Below are 13,612 nucleotides of genomic sequence, written 5' to 3'. Positions count from 1 at the left end.
AACTATAAAAATCAACCAATTATTAAAATCAACCAAGTTTTCTGAATTATAGCTATTTCAAAAAAATCCGAGATGTAGGATCATTCTTATAGCTATTCCAAAAAATCTGAGATGTGAACAGAATTCACACTCACTGGTTATAAAATAGGAAGAGACTCAAAAAAGGGAAAAATATTTTATTAATAAATTATCAGACACTGAATCCAAACCAAATAATTTAATTAATTAAAGCTCTAAATACCAATTAAGGGGATGCAATAGCATTAAAAAGAAAGCCATCTAACAAAATATGTACAAGATCTATATGAGGAAAACTACAAAATTCTGATGAAAGAAATCAAAGAATTAAGTAAATGCAGAGATATTCCATGGTCATGGATAGAAAGACTCAATACTGTCAAGATATCACTTCTTCCCAACTTGATCTATAGATTCAGTACAATCCCAATCAAAATCCCAGCAAGTTATTCTGTGAACATCAACAAAGTGATCAGGTTTACATGGGAACGTCATGTCAGCAAGACAGCCAAATATGATGTCCCTCATCATATCCACCTTCAACAACAATGTGGCATCCATGCATGGACAAAAGTGCTTTTGTGGGAGCTGTGGGATCCAGAGAGGAGACTGTGAAACCCCAGGGCACTCCAGGGTCTAGGAGAGCCTTTAAGAAGACAGGTCCGGGGGCTGGCCCCGTGGCCGAGTGGTTGGGTTCGCGCACTCCGCTGCAGGCGGCCCAGTGTTTTGTCAGTTCAAATCCTGGGCGCGGACATGGCACTGCTCATCAGACCACGCTGGGGCAGCGTCCCACATGCCAGAACTGGAAGGACCCACAACGAAGAATATACAACTATGTACCAGGGGGCTTTGGGGAGAAAAAGGAAAAAAAATAAAATCTTAAAAAAAAAAAAAAAAAAGAAGACAGGTCCGCACCCAGGCAGCCAACTCCACCATGGTATCAGTTATAGACTTGGAGATAGCTTTGTACCAGAGGACTCGGCTACAGCCCCATTTGGCTTTGGTTCTGACACCAGCACCAAATGCCAAGGGACTTGAGAAGACTCTCATCCATCAAGGCATCAGGAAACAGACATACAGACATGGGTCCTGGATATGGACCCTCAAGTAGCCTGTGAACTGGCTCCAGCCCCTCACAGCCACAGTCCAGGAGCTCCTGGAGAACACTAATTTAGACAATCACCCACAGAAAGGAGAACATCTGTGGAAGTCCAGGAGTCCAGTGGAGAAGTTCCAGCATAGCACTAGAGCAAAAAAGAAAAATATCAGATAAGATGCACTGCAAAGGGTAAGAGGAACAGTTTGACTTTACCCACCTCATCCCTCCCACCTTAGGCCCTCCCAGCGGCAAAAGAGCCCTTCTGAGCCAATGATTTCTCACATGAGGTAAAGCGAGAGTGTGTGATGCAGCACGTAGCTTCCCTACCTGTGCAACACACTGCCAAAGAAGCCCATTTCTCTCTTGCCCATCCAGAACACTCTGACTCATGAGCTGCATGACTAGGGATTGGTGAGCAGCTGGGACCAGCAGACAGAGCTCAGAACAGAACATTATCAAAGGGATGTGGATCCCACTAAGCACGTCATGGACTCCATCATGAGACCTGGCCACAAACTGCCAGGGAGGCTTTGTCTGTGGATCCCCCCGAGCTGCTCCACAGGCACCATTAGTACCCTGCGTGCCTGACCTACACACACCCTCACCTCATGGCTGCCTCCCTGTGGGTGTGCCTGACACTGGCGAGAGTGAGCTTTTGCAAAAGGCTAGTGAGCAGGTGCAGAAAGTCAGCCAGAAACAGCAGGCCTGGGAGACACCATCAACTTGAGCATGTAGCACCAGCCATAGGGAAGCAGAGGAGGCTGTGAGTACTGAGCCTGGTGCTTTGCAGGATCAAGAGAAGGAACACAAACTTAAGAATTCTGCTACAAGGAGGAGAAAGAAATGTGGAGCAGGTATATCCAGAGAGGATCTCTGAAAGCCTCAGAATCCCTAGGAGAGCTGACAGAAAATATTTCTCTCCTCAAGTCATTCAGCAAAGACTGGAGGAGGTGACTGCTATTTCAAATGTGAAGACTGCAATGCAGGAATTCAAAGAACAATTCAAGAAAAAATGACACCATCAAAGGTTCACAATAATTTTCCAGTAAGCAACCCCAAAGACACAGAGATCCACAATTTACCTGGTAAAGAACTCAAAATAGCTGTTTCAAGGAAGCCCAATGGACAACAAGAAAACAGAAAGATAATTTAATGAAATCAGTAAAAACAATACAAGAAAAAAGTAAGAAGTTTAACAAAGAGATAGAAATTATAAGAAGAAACAGAAATTCCAGAGCTGAAGAATACAATGAATGAAATTTAAAAATGCAACAGAGAGCATCAATATCAGCTTGGATCAACTGGAAGAAAGAATCTGTGAAATATAAGACAGGAACTTTGAAATTATCCAGTCACAGGAGAACAAAGAAATGAAAATAAGCCTACGTGATTTTTAGGATACCATAAAAATTTTTTTCCAGATAATTGAAGTCCTGTAAGGAGACGAGAGGGAAAAGAGGGGAAGAAACTTAAAGAAATAATAGAATTTCCCAAATCTAGGGAGAGATCTGGACATCCAACTTCATGAAACTCACAGGTCCCCAAACAAATTCACCCCAAAGAGATATTCTCTAAGTCACATTATAACGAATTTGTCAAAAATCAAAGACAGAGAGAATGAAAAGCAAAAAGGGAAAAAGAAGCTGTCGCCTACAAGAGAATCCCCATACGGCTATCAATAGATTTCTCAGCAGAAACCTTACTGGTCAGGAGAGAGTGGGATGATATATTCAAAGCGGTGAAAGAAAAAACTACCAACTACAAATACTTTTTATCCACCAAAGTTGTCCTTAGACATTAAGGAAAGACTTTTCCAGACAAGAAAAAGCTGAGGGAGTTCATCACCACTAGACCTGCTTTACAAGAAATGCTGAAAGAAAGAGTTCTTCAAGATGAAACAAAAGGATGCTAATTAGTAACATGAAAATATACAATACACTGGTAAAAGTAAGTATATTCTATCCAACAGCAGCAGAATACACATTCCTCTCAAGCACTCAGAGATCATTCTCCAGGACGGATCATATGTTAGGTCATGAAATAAGTCTTATCAAATTTAAGAAGACTGAAATCATACCACATATCTTTTCTAACCACAATGGTATGAAACTAGGTATCAATAACAGGAAGAAAACTGGAAAGTTCACAAATATGTAGAAATTAAATAACACAGGCCTTAACAACCAATAGGTCAAAGAAGAAACCAAAAGAGAAATCAAAAGATATCTTGAAACAAACTGGACATGTAACTTACCAAAATTTATGGGATGCAGCAAAAGCAGTTCTAAGAGGGCAGTAACATCTACATGAAGAAAAAAAAGATCTCAGATAACCTAACTTTACACCTCAAGGAACTGGGGAAAAAAAGAACAAACTAAGCCCAAAGTTAGCAGGAAGAAGGAAAGAGCAAAGATCAGAGAGGAAACAAATGAAACAGAAACAGAAAAACAAGAGCAAAGATCAACAATACTAAGACCTGGCTTTTTGAAGAGACAAACTAAATTGACAAACTTTGAGCAAGACTAAGAAAAAAACTTGAATAAATAAATCAGGAATGAAAGAGGAGACATTACAACTCAAACCACAGAAACATAAAAAATCATGAGATTCTGATAAACAATTATACACCAACAAGATGGATAACCTAAAAGAAATGGATAAATTCCTAGAAATATACAAACTACCAAGAGTGAATCACGAAAATCTGAACAGACCAATAACAAGTAAGGAGATTTAATCAATAATGAAAAATCTCCCAAAAAAGAAAAGCCCATTATCATACGGTTTCCCTGGTGAATTCTACTGAACATTTAAAGAAAAATTAACATCAATCTTTCTCAGACTCTTCCAAAAAACTGAAGAGGAACACTCCCAAACTCATTTTACATTGCCAGTGTTATCCTGATACCAAAACCAGATAAGGACACCACAAGAAAAGAAAACTACAGGCCAATATCCCTGATGAATATACATGCCAAAAATCTCAACAAATATTAGCAAATAGAATTCAACAGCACATTAAAAGGCTCATACACCTTGATCAAGCAGGATTTACCCCTAAGATGCAAGGATGGTTCAAGAAGTGCAAATCAGTAAGTGTGATACACATTAATAGAATGAAAGATAAAAATCATATGATCATCTCAATAGATGCAGAAAAAGTATTTGACAAAATTCAAAATCCTTTCATGATAAAAAACTCTCAACAAATTGGATATAGAAGGAACTTACCTTAACATAATGAAGGCCATATATGACAAGCCCACTGCTAACATAATGGTCTAAGATGAAAGGTTGAAAGCTTTTCCTCTAAGATCAGGAACAAGACAAAGGCGCCCACTCTCATTACCCTCATTCTACACTGTACTCAACGTCCTAGCGAGAGCAATCAGGCAAGAAAAAGAAATAAATGGCATCCAAATTGAAAAGGAAAGAGTAAAATTCTCTCTGTTTGCAGATGATATGCTCTCTCTCTCTCTTATATATATACACAAAATCCTAAAGACTGCACCAAAAAAATGTAACTAATAAGACAACTCAGTAAACTTGCAGGAAACAAAATCAGCACACAGAAATCAGTTGCAATTCAGTACAGTAACAATAAAATACCTGAAAAAAATTTTCTTAAATCCCATAAAGAGCATACAAAACATCAAAAACAATAAAATACAATTTTTTTGTATTGCATTTGTATTGATGCTATATAATAACATCAAAAAAAAAAAAATAAAATACACAGGAATAAATTTAACCAAGGAGGTGAGAGCTATCTGTACTGTGAAAACTATAAGGTTTTGATGAAAGAAATTAAAGACACAAATAAATGGAAAGATATCCTGTGTTCATGGATTGGAAAAATTAATATTGTTAAAATGTCCACACTACCCAATGTCATCTACAGGTTCAATGCAATCTCTATCAAAATTCCAATGGCATTTTTCACAGATAGAAAAACCAATCCTGAATTTTCTATAGATTATAATATATCCTGAATAGCCAAAGCAATCTTGACCAAGAAGAACAGAGCTAGAGGTATCACACTTTCTGATTTTAAACTACATCACAAAGCTATACTAATCAAAGAAGTATGATACTGGCATAAAAACAGACACATAGACCAACAAAGTAGGATTCAGAACCCAGAAATAAACCCTCGCATATATGACCAAGTAATATTTGACACAGGAGCCAAGAATATTCAATTGGGAAAGGATATTCTCTTCAACAAATGCTATTGGGAAAACTGGATATTCACATGTAAAAGAATGAAATTAGACTCCTAGCTTACAGCACTCACAAAAATTAACTCAAAAAGGGGCCAGTCCCAGTGGCCCACGGGTTAAGTTTGGCACGCTCCACTTTGGCGGCCCAGGTTCAGTTCCCAGGTACGGACCTACATCACTCATCTGTCAGTGGCCATGCCGCGGTGGGAGCTCACACAGAAAAAGAAGATTGGCAGAGGATGTTAGCTCAGGGTGAATCTTCCTCAGGGAAAAAAAAAATTTAACTAAAAAACAATTAAAGATTTACATGTTAGGGCCCGAAACCATAAAATTCCTATAAGAAAACATAGGGGGAAAGCTCCCCGACATTGATCTTGGCAATGATTTTCTGGATATGACAACCAAAACACAAGCAACAAAAGTGAAACTAAGTCGGACTATATCAAACCAAAAAATTACAGTACAGTAAAAGAAACAATCAACAACCTGAAAAGGCAACCTTCAGAGTAGGAAAAAATATTTGTAAACCATCTATCAGACAAGTGGTTACATCCAAAATACATAAGGAACTCTCACAACTCAGTAGCAAAAAAAAAAATTGCTATGTCAAAATGGGCAGAGGACCTCAACAGACATTCTTCCAAAGAAGACATACAAATGGCTGACAAGTACATGAAAAGATGCTCAGCATCACTAATCACCAGGGAAATGCAAATCAAAACCACACCTCACACACATCTTAGAATGGCTATCATCAAAAAGACAAAAGATAACAAACATTGGTAAGGATGTGGAGAACAAAGAACCCTTGTGCACTGGAGGTAAGATGTAAACTGGTATAGCCACTACAGGAAACAGTATGGAGGTTTCCAAAAAAATTTACAATAGAACTACCATATGATCCAAAAACCCCATTTCTGGGTATACATCCAAAGAAAGTGAAATCAGGATCTCAAAGAGATATACACACTCCATGTTCACCACAGCATTATTCACAATAGCCAAGACAGGGAAAGAAACTTAAGCGTCAGTCTACAGATGAATGGATAAAGCAGATGTGATAAACACACACACACACACATACACAATGGATTATCTGTTCCAGACATGAGAAAGAGGAAATCTTGCCATTTGCGACAACATGGATGGACTCTGAGGGCATTATGCTAAGTCAGACAGAGAAAGATAAATACTATATGATATCACTTATATGTGGAACTTAAAAAGCTGAACTCATAGAAACAGAGAGTAGAATGGTAGTTCCGAGGGGGTGGTCCCAAAGGGTACAAACTTCCAGTTACAAAATGAATAACTTCTGGGGATCTAATATACAGCATGGTGACAACAGTTAACAATACTGTATTATATTTTTGAAAGTTGCTGAGAGAATAGATCTTAAATGTTCTCACCACAAAACAAAACAGTAATTATGTGAGCTGATAGAGGGGTTAATTCTATAATGTATACACTTCATCAAATCATCATGTTGTACCCATTAAACTTACACAATGTTATATGTCAATTATAACTCAATAAAGCTGGAAAAAATTAATAAAGTTTATATGGAGAGGCAAAAGATCCAGAATAGACAATACAATACTGAACACAACTTTGAGAACAAAGTTAGAGGACTGACACTACCCAACTTCAAGACTTACTATAAATCCACAGTAATCAAGACATTGTGGTATTTGCAAAAGAATAGACAAATAGATCAATGGAACAGAACAGAGAAGCCAGAAATGGGCCCACAAAAATATAGTCAATTGTCCCACAAGGGAGCAAAGGCAATAGAATGGAGCAAAGAACATCTTTTCAACAAATGGTGCTGAAACAACTGGACATCCACATGCAGAAACTTAACGTAAACACAGACCTTACAGCCTTCTCAACAATGAACCTAAAATGGAATACAGACCTGCCTAAACGTAAAACACAAAACTATTAAACTCCTAGAAGATAACACAGGAGAAAATCTGGATGATGCGGCTTTGGTGATGACTCTAGATAGAACACCAAAGGCATAATCCACGAAAGAATGAATTGATAAACTGGACTTCATTAACAATAAAAATTTCTGCAGTGCAAAAGGCACCGTCAAGAGAATGAAAAGACGAAGACTGGGAGAAAATATTTGCAAAACATACTTGATAAAGGACTGTTATCCAAAATATACAAAGAACTCCTAAAACACAAGAAGAAGAAAACAAACGAGGCAATTAAAAAGTGAGCCAAAGACCATACAGACACCTCACCAAAGATACAAAGATAGCAGAGACGCATACAAAAAGATGTTCCACATCTATGTCATCAGGGGAATGCAAATTAAAACAACAATGAGATATCACTACACACCTATTAGAATGGCCGAAAGCTGGAACACTGACAATACGAAATTCTGGCAAGGATATGGAGCAACTAGAATTCTCATTCATTAATGGTGGGAAGGCAAAATGGTACAACCAGTTTGGAAGCCAGCTTGGCAATTTCTTACAAAACTAAACAACCTCTTACCATACAAAAGACCAGAAATGACGCTCCTTTCATTTACCCAAAGGAGATGAAAACTTACATCCACACAAAAACCTAAACAGGAACGTTTACAGCAGCTTTTACTCATAATTGCCAAAACTTGGAAACAACCAAGATGTCCTTTAGTCAGCGAATGGATAAATAAACTGTGGTACATCCACACAATAGATATATATATAAATATAAATATAATGAGCTATCACAAGCCATGAAAGACACAGAGAAACCTCAGATGCATATTACTAAGTGAAACAAACCAATACGAAATGGCTACAGACCATATGACTCCAAGTGTACAACATTCTTGAAAAAGCAAACCTATGGAGACAGTAAAAAGATCACAGGTTGCCAGGAGCTAGGAGAGAAGGAGGGATGAATAAGTGGAGCACAGAGGATTTTTAAGACAGTGAAACTACTCTGTATGATACTACGATGGTGGATACACGTCACTACACCTTTGTCAAAACCCAGAAAACACAGGACACCAAGAGTGAACCCTAAACTACGTAAACTAGTAAACTATGGACACTGGGTGATAATCATGTGTCAATGTAGGTTCATCAATTGTAACAAATGCACCAGCCGGGTGGGGGATGCTGATAAGGTGAGAGGCTATACATATGCAGGGGCAGAGGGTAGATGGGAAATCTCTGTACCTTCCACTCAATTTTGCTGTGATCCTAAAACTGCTCTAAAAAATGGTCTATAAACAAAACAAAAGAAAGAAAGAAGTGCATTCAGCTTGGTATGTTAGCTCAAACACAGTTTGGGTCCATCAGCAGTAAACCACAGTAACTAATTTTCAGGCTGTAAATCAGGGCTCAACAAACTATGACCTTCAGGCCAAACACTTGCCTCATTTTTGCAGACAAAGTTTTATTAGAACTCAGCCACACTTGTTAAATTTACATACCATCTATAGCTTTCTTACTACAATGGCAGAGTTGAGTAGTTGTGACAGACTACAGTGTCTGCAAAGCCTAAAATATTTACTATCTGGCCCTTTGCTGAAAATACCACCTCCTCCTGTTCCAGAACAGTGATTCCCAAGCCTTGGTGGACATCAACACTACCTGGTGAGCTTTTAAAAAATTTTCTAGAGCCCTGGACCCCACCTAACTCTCACCTTCACCTAAAAAGATTACAATTTCATTGGTCTAGGGTAGGGCCACTAGCTACTACTATGTCAGTACAAAAATGTGTACAATACTAGAGGAAAATAGAGGCCAGGGCAGTGGTGTAGTGGTTAAGTTCATGCACTACACTTCAGCGGCCCAGGGTTTCCAGGTTTGGATCCAGGGCACAGACCTACACTGCTCATCAAGCCACACTGTGGTGGCGTCCCACATATGAAATAGAAAAAGACTGGCTCAGATGTTAGCTCAGGGACAATCTTCCTCAAGCAAAACAAGGAAGACTGGCGACAAATGTTAGCTCAGGGACAATCTTCCTCACCAAAAAATAAATAAACAAATAAAAATAGAAAAGATTTCATTAAAAAAAAAACAGGAAAATATATAAGATAAAAATCAGGATATCCAATAATACCAAAGATAAAGGCAGGACATTAATACACAGACCACAGAGACCACAGAGAACTACATAATAAATTGGAGCCTTAAGCCTGGCTCTGATCTCCACAAATCCACAAAGATAAACAAGATTCTTGTATGATTTATAGTATCCATGAGGTCAAAACATGTTTTTTTGGAGGAAGATTAGCCCTGAGCTAACTATTGCCAATCCTCCTCTTTTTGCTGAAGAAGACTGGCCCTGAGCTAACATCCATGCCCATCTTCCTCTACTTTACATGTGGGATGCCTACCACAGCATGGCGTGCCAAGCAGTGCCACGTCCACACCCAGTATCTGAACCAGGGAACCCCGGGCCACCGAAGCGGAACGTGTGCATTTAACTGCTGCTCCACCCAGCCGGCCCCAGAATATCGTGATGGAAGCAAACTTTTTCTAAGACTTCTGTCTGACTGTGAAAGGAATGTTTTATTGCAGTTCTTCTCAGTGATGTAAATATGTCATTTACTCCTCTGGCCTTACATCGCCTCACCTCTCCACTCAAAAACAAAACAAAAACCCCAAGAGTGGCAAGATTTTCATATAGATAGTACCATGCTGTCTTTCTTTTTTGGGGAGATGCGTAATGGGAGGGGAGTAAGGATGGGTAGAAGAAATGCACAACTGAATCGGAGATAAGTGGCTCTATATTCCACGACATTATTAATAAACACTAATAATAAATCCACTAATGCAAGCAGTTCCCAAGTTATGACACTTAGTTCATATAAAAATGATTTATTCAGCTCTATAACTCATTTCTCCTGCATTTACCTACTTAGTCAATACTTTCTGTTGATTATGCCAAATGTGTCTAGACAAAGGAAGAGAATATATATCAGGACATAGCAAAAGCACAATTTCATCTTACCAGTCTTAAACGTAAAACATGGTTTCTCTGTTTGTGATGTGGGAAACACTGAACTGGTTTACTACAGTTTAACGACAGCAGTTCAGGTATATTTTTGACTGAGACCTCAGCTCCTCCACTACCCTCCTTACATAGGACACTATCAAAAGCAAACAACTTGCAGCTCTCTCAAACATGCTTTACTATACACACTGTTCCTACTGCCTGGATCCCTTGCTGCCCAACCTCCCCTTCCCCTTAACTCTTTAAACGTATCACTCAGCTAAACTCACCCTTTATGAGAAGCCTTCCCTGAAACCCCCAAACACTGCACTCTTCTTAGATTTCTCTCCAACAGTCCCTTTTTAAAGGGACAGTTCTCAATCCACATATAAGTCACATACATTTTGAAAGTATTTATAAAAATGCCAACAACCTCTAATACAGAAGATTAGGACAGAACATCAAAATAAACATTAGAAGGAGAAAACTGCACCTCAACCTCATGCCATAATAGTATACAGTCAGAGACCTTGGAGTTCCTTTCCTCTCCTTCCTCCCTCTCCCGGCTTCTGCCCACACAGCCAGCTAACAGTCAAGCCTTACTCCTATTTTCCAACCCACTGCTCTGCCAATCACTTCACTTGTGGAGGAGTAAAAGCTGGAAAGCGTCGGAACCAACTGTGCTCTATGGGCTGAAAAAGAGAGGGTCTACAGAGTCACTTCTGTGACTGCAAATTACTTCTGTAGGTGTATTAGCTTATGCTGGAGGAGCACGGATGCAGGTAAAATAAGCCAACTTTGAGTTCTCCCTCTCCCTAATCACCAACATCTCCTTCACCAAGGCTTCTGATTCTTACTTCTCTTGCATCTATTCCTTCCTTGTCAATCTAAACCGGAGCTATCTCAATTCAAGAAATACTCTTTACATCCGGACCAATATAACAGTTCTCTAACTGGTCACTCGGCATCCAGTCTGTCCCTTCAGTAATCCATCCTGCACCAATGCCAGACGAATCTTCCCAAACCTTTGTGCAAAAAGTGGAATAATGTAAAACAAACTTTAGGGTAGAAGATGAGCAGGAGTATGGGCAGAAGATGAAAAAAGGGGAATTTTAGGTTTTGCATTTAATATAATTAGACTACTTGAATCTTTCATAGGAACGTACTAATTACTTAGATGCTCTTTTTTTAAAAAATGCTGCTTGTCATACTACAAAGCTACAAAAGCTACAAAGCTACTACCAACCAAAACAGCATGGCACTGGTACAAAAACAGGTCACAGATCAATGGAAAAGAACTGAAAGCCCAGAAATAAAACCACACATCTATGGACAGCTGATCTTCAACAAAGGAGCTGAGGGCATACAATGGAGAGAAGAAAGTCTTCAACAAATGGTGCTGGGAAAACTGGACAGCCACATGTAAAAGAATGAAAATTAACCATTCTTTTTCACCATTCACAAAAATAAATTCAAAATGGATCAAAGCCCTAAAGATTAGACCTGAAACAATAAGCTTCCAGAAGAGAATATAGGCAGTACACTCTTTGACATCAGTATCAAAAGGATCTTTTCAGACACCGTAACTCCTCAGACGAGGGAAACACTCAGAGAACTCACACAGCTCAACAACAAAAAATCAAACAACCCGATCAAAAAATGGGCAGGGGACATGAACAGACACTTCTCCAAAGAAGATATACGGATGGCCAATAGACACATGAAAAGATGCTCATCATCACTAGTCATCAGGGAAATGCAAATCAAAACTACACTAAGATATTACCTTACACCTCTTAGAATGGCAAAAATAACCCAAACAATAAGTGACAAATGTTGGAGAGGTTGTGAAGAAAAAGGAACCCTCATACACTGTTGGTGGGAATGCAAACTGGTGTAGCCACTATGGAAAACAGTATGGAAGATTTCTCAAAAAGTTAAAAATAGAAATACCTTATGACCCAGCCATCCCACTACTGGGTATCTACCCAAAGAACTTGAAATCAGCAATTCCAAAAGCCCCATGCACCCCTATGTTCATCGCAGCATTATTTACAATAGCCAAGACGTGGAAGCAACCTAAGTGCCCATCAACTTATGATTGGATAAAGAAGATATGGTATATACATATGATGGAATACTATTCAGCCACAAAATAGGATAAAATCGTCCCATTCACAACAACACGGATGGACCTTGAGGGTATTATGTTAAGTGAAATAAGCCAGATAGAGAAAGACGAACTCTGTATGACTCCACTCATAGGTGGAAGTTAAACATACAGACAAAGAGAACTGATTGGTGGTTACCAGGGGAAAGGGGGTGTGGGGGCACAAAGGGTGAAGTGGTGCACCTATAACATGACTAACAATAATGTACAACTGAAATTTCACAAGGTTGTGAACTATCATAATCTTAATAAAAAGTTAAAAAAAAATGCTGCTTGTTATTTTTTCCTTCTGTAAGCAAAATACTGACTGCCGAAACTAAAATTAAAACCCTTTCAAAAATAACAATTATTTTCTTCTATACAGAACATTTCCTCATTTAAATATAAGTACTATAAATAGATTTTTTCTTCCTTTTTCTTCCTTATATTTAAGGCTTTATAATCTTCTATCATTCAATGATTTTTTACATAACTATATTACATATCATACAGGCATCACAGTTCCCAGCATAGTCTTTCACAGAGTAGGCAATTAATAACTTTTGTTGAGTGTCAAATAATTATTTGTTGAACTACTTCTGTCTAACACATCCCTATAGCCACGAACACTCCTCTTTCTGGAAAAGAAAGACAAGGAGTCACAGCTTACTACAATGGTTCCGCACGCTAGAGAGTTTCAATAATTCACCACCACCTCTAGACTAGCCTCCCCCCATCTCCTCTGGAGCTCCTTCCAGTCTGTACTCAAGCCTCCTTCCAATCTGTTCTTCAATCCACAACACAAATAACCTTTTTAAAAAGTAAAAATGATAATGTCATTCCATTGCTTAAAACTTTCAATGTCTTAAAAGACCAACATCCTTTTTTTTTTTTTTGAGGGCGATTAGCCCTGAGCTAACTACTGCCAATCCTCCTCTTGTTGCTGAGGAAGAGCTAACATCCATGCCCATCTTCCTCTACTTTATACGTGGGACGCCCACCACAGCATGGCTTTTGCCAAGCGGTGTCATGTCCACAAACCCCAGGCTGCTGAGAAGCATAACCTGTGAACTTAATCACTGCGTCACCGGGCCAGCCCAAAGACCAATATCCTTAACACCGCCTATAAAGCCTTATCTGATCTGGTCCCTACCTAACTCCTCACGA

General features: G+C 38.9%; 1 protein-coding gene and 1 long non-coding RNA gene across 24 annotated transcripts in view; both read right to left on the bottom strand.

Annotated features, from left to right (window-relative positions):
- The window catches only part of ABI1 (abl interactor 1), a 152,256-nt gene that overhangs the window by 86,563 nt on the left and 52,081 nt on the right, over nt 1–13,612 (bottom strand). The window lies entirely within an intron of this gene.
- LOC139080447 (uncharacterized) lies at nt 203–3,524 on the bottom strand. The gene is made up of 2 exons (XR_011534965.1): nt 3,372–3,524; nt 203–1,262 (listed from the first exon to the last, which is right to left on the bottom strand). It is a non-coding gene; the product is annotated as an uncharacterized lncRNA (long non-coding RNA).

Source organism: Equus przewalskii, chromosome 30, assembly GCF_037783145.1.
Source record: "Equus przewalskii isolate Varuska chromosome 30, EquPr2, whole genome shotgun sequence".
In the NCBI taxonomy this organism is placed as follows: Eukaryota; Metazoa; Chordata; class Mammalia; order Perissodactyla; family Equidae; genus Equus; species Equus przewalskii.
This window is presented reverse-complemented; position numbering and strand designations above follow the sequence as displayed.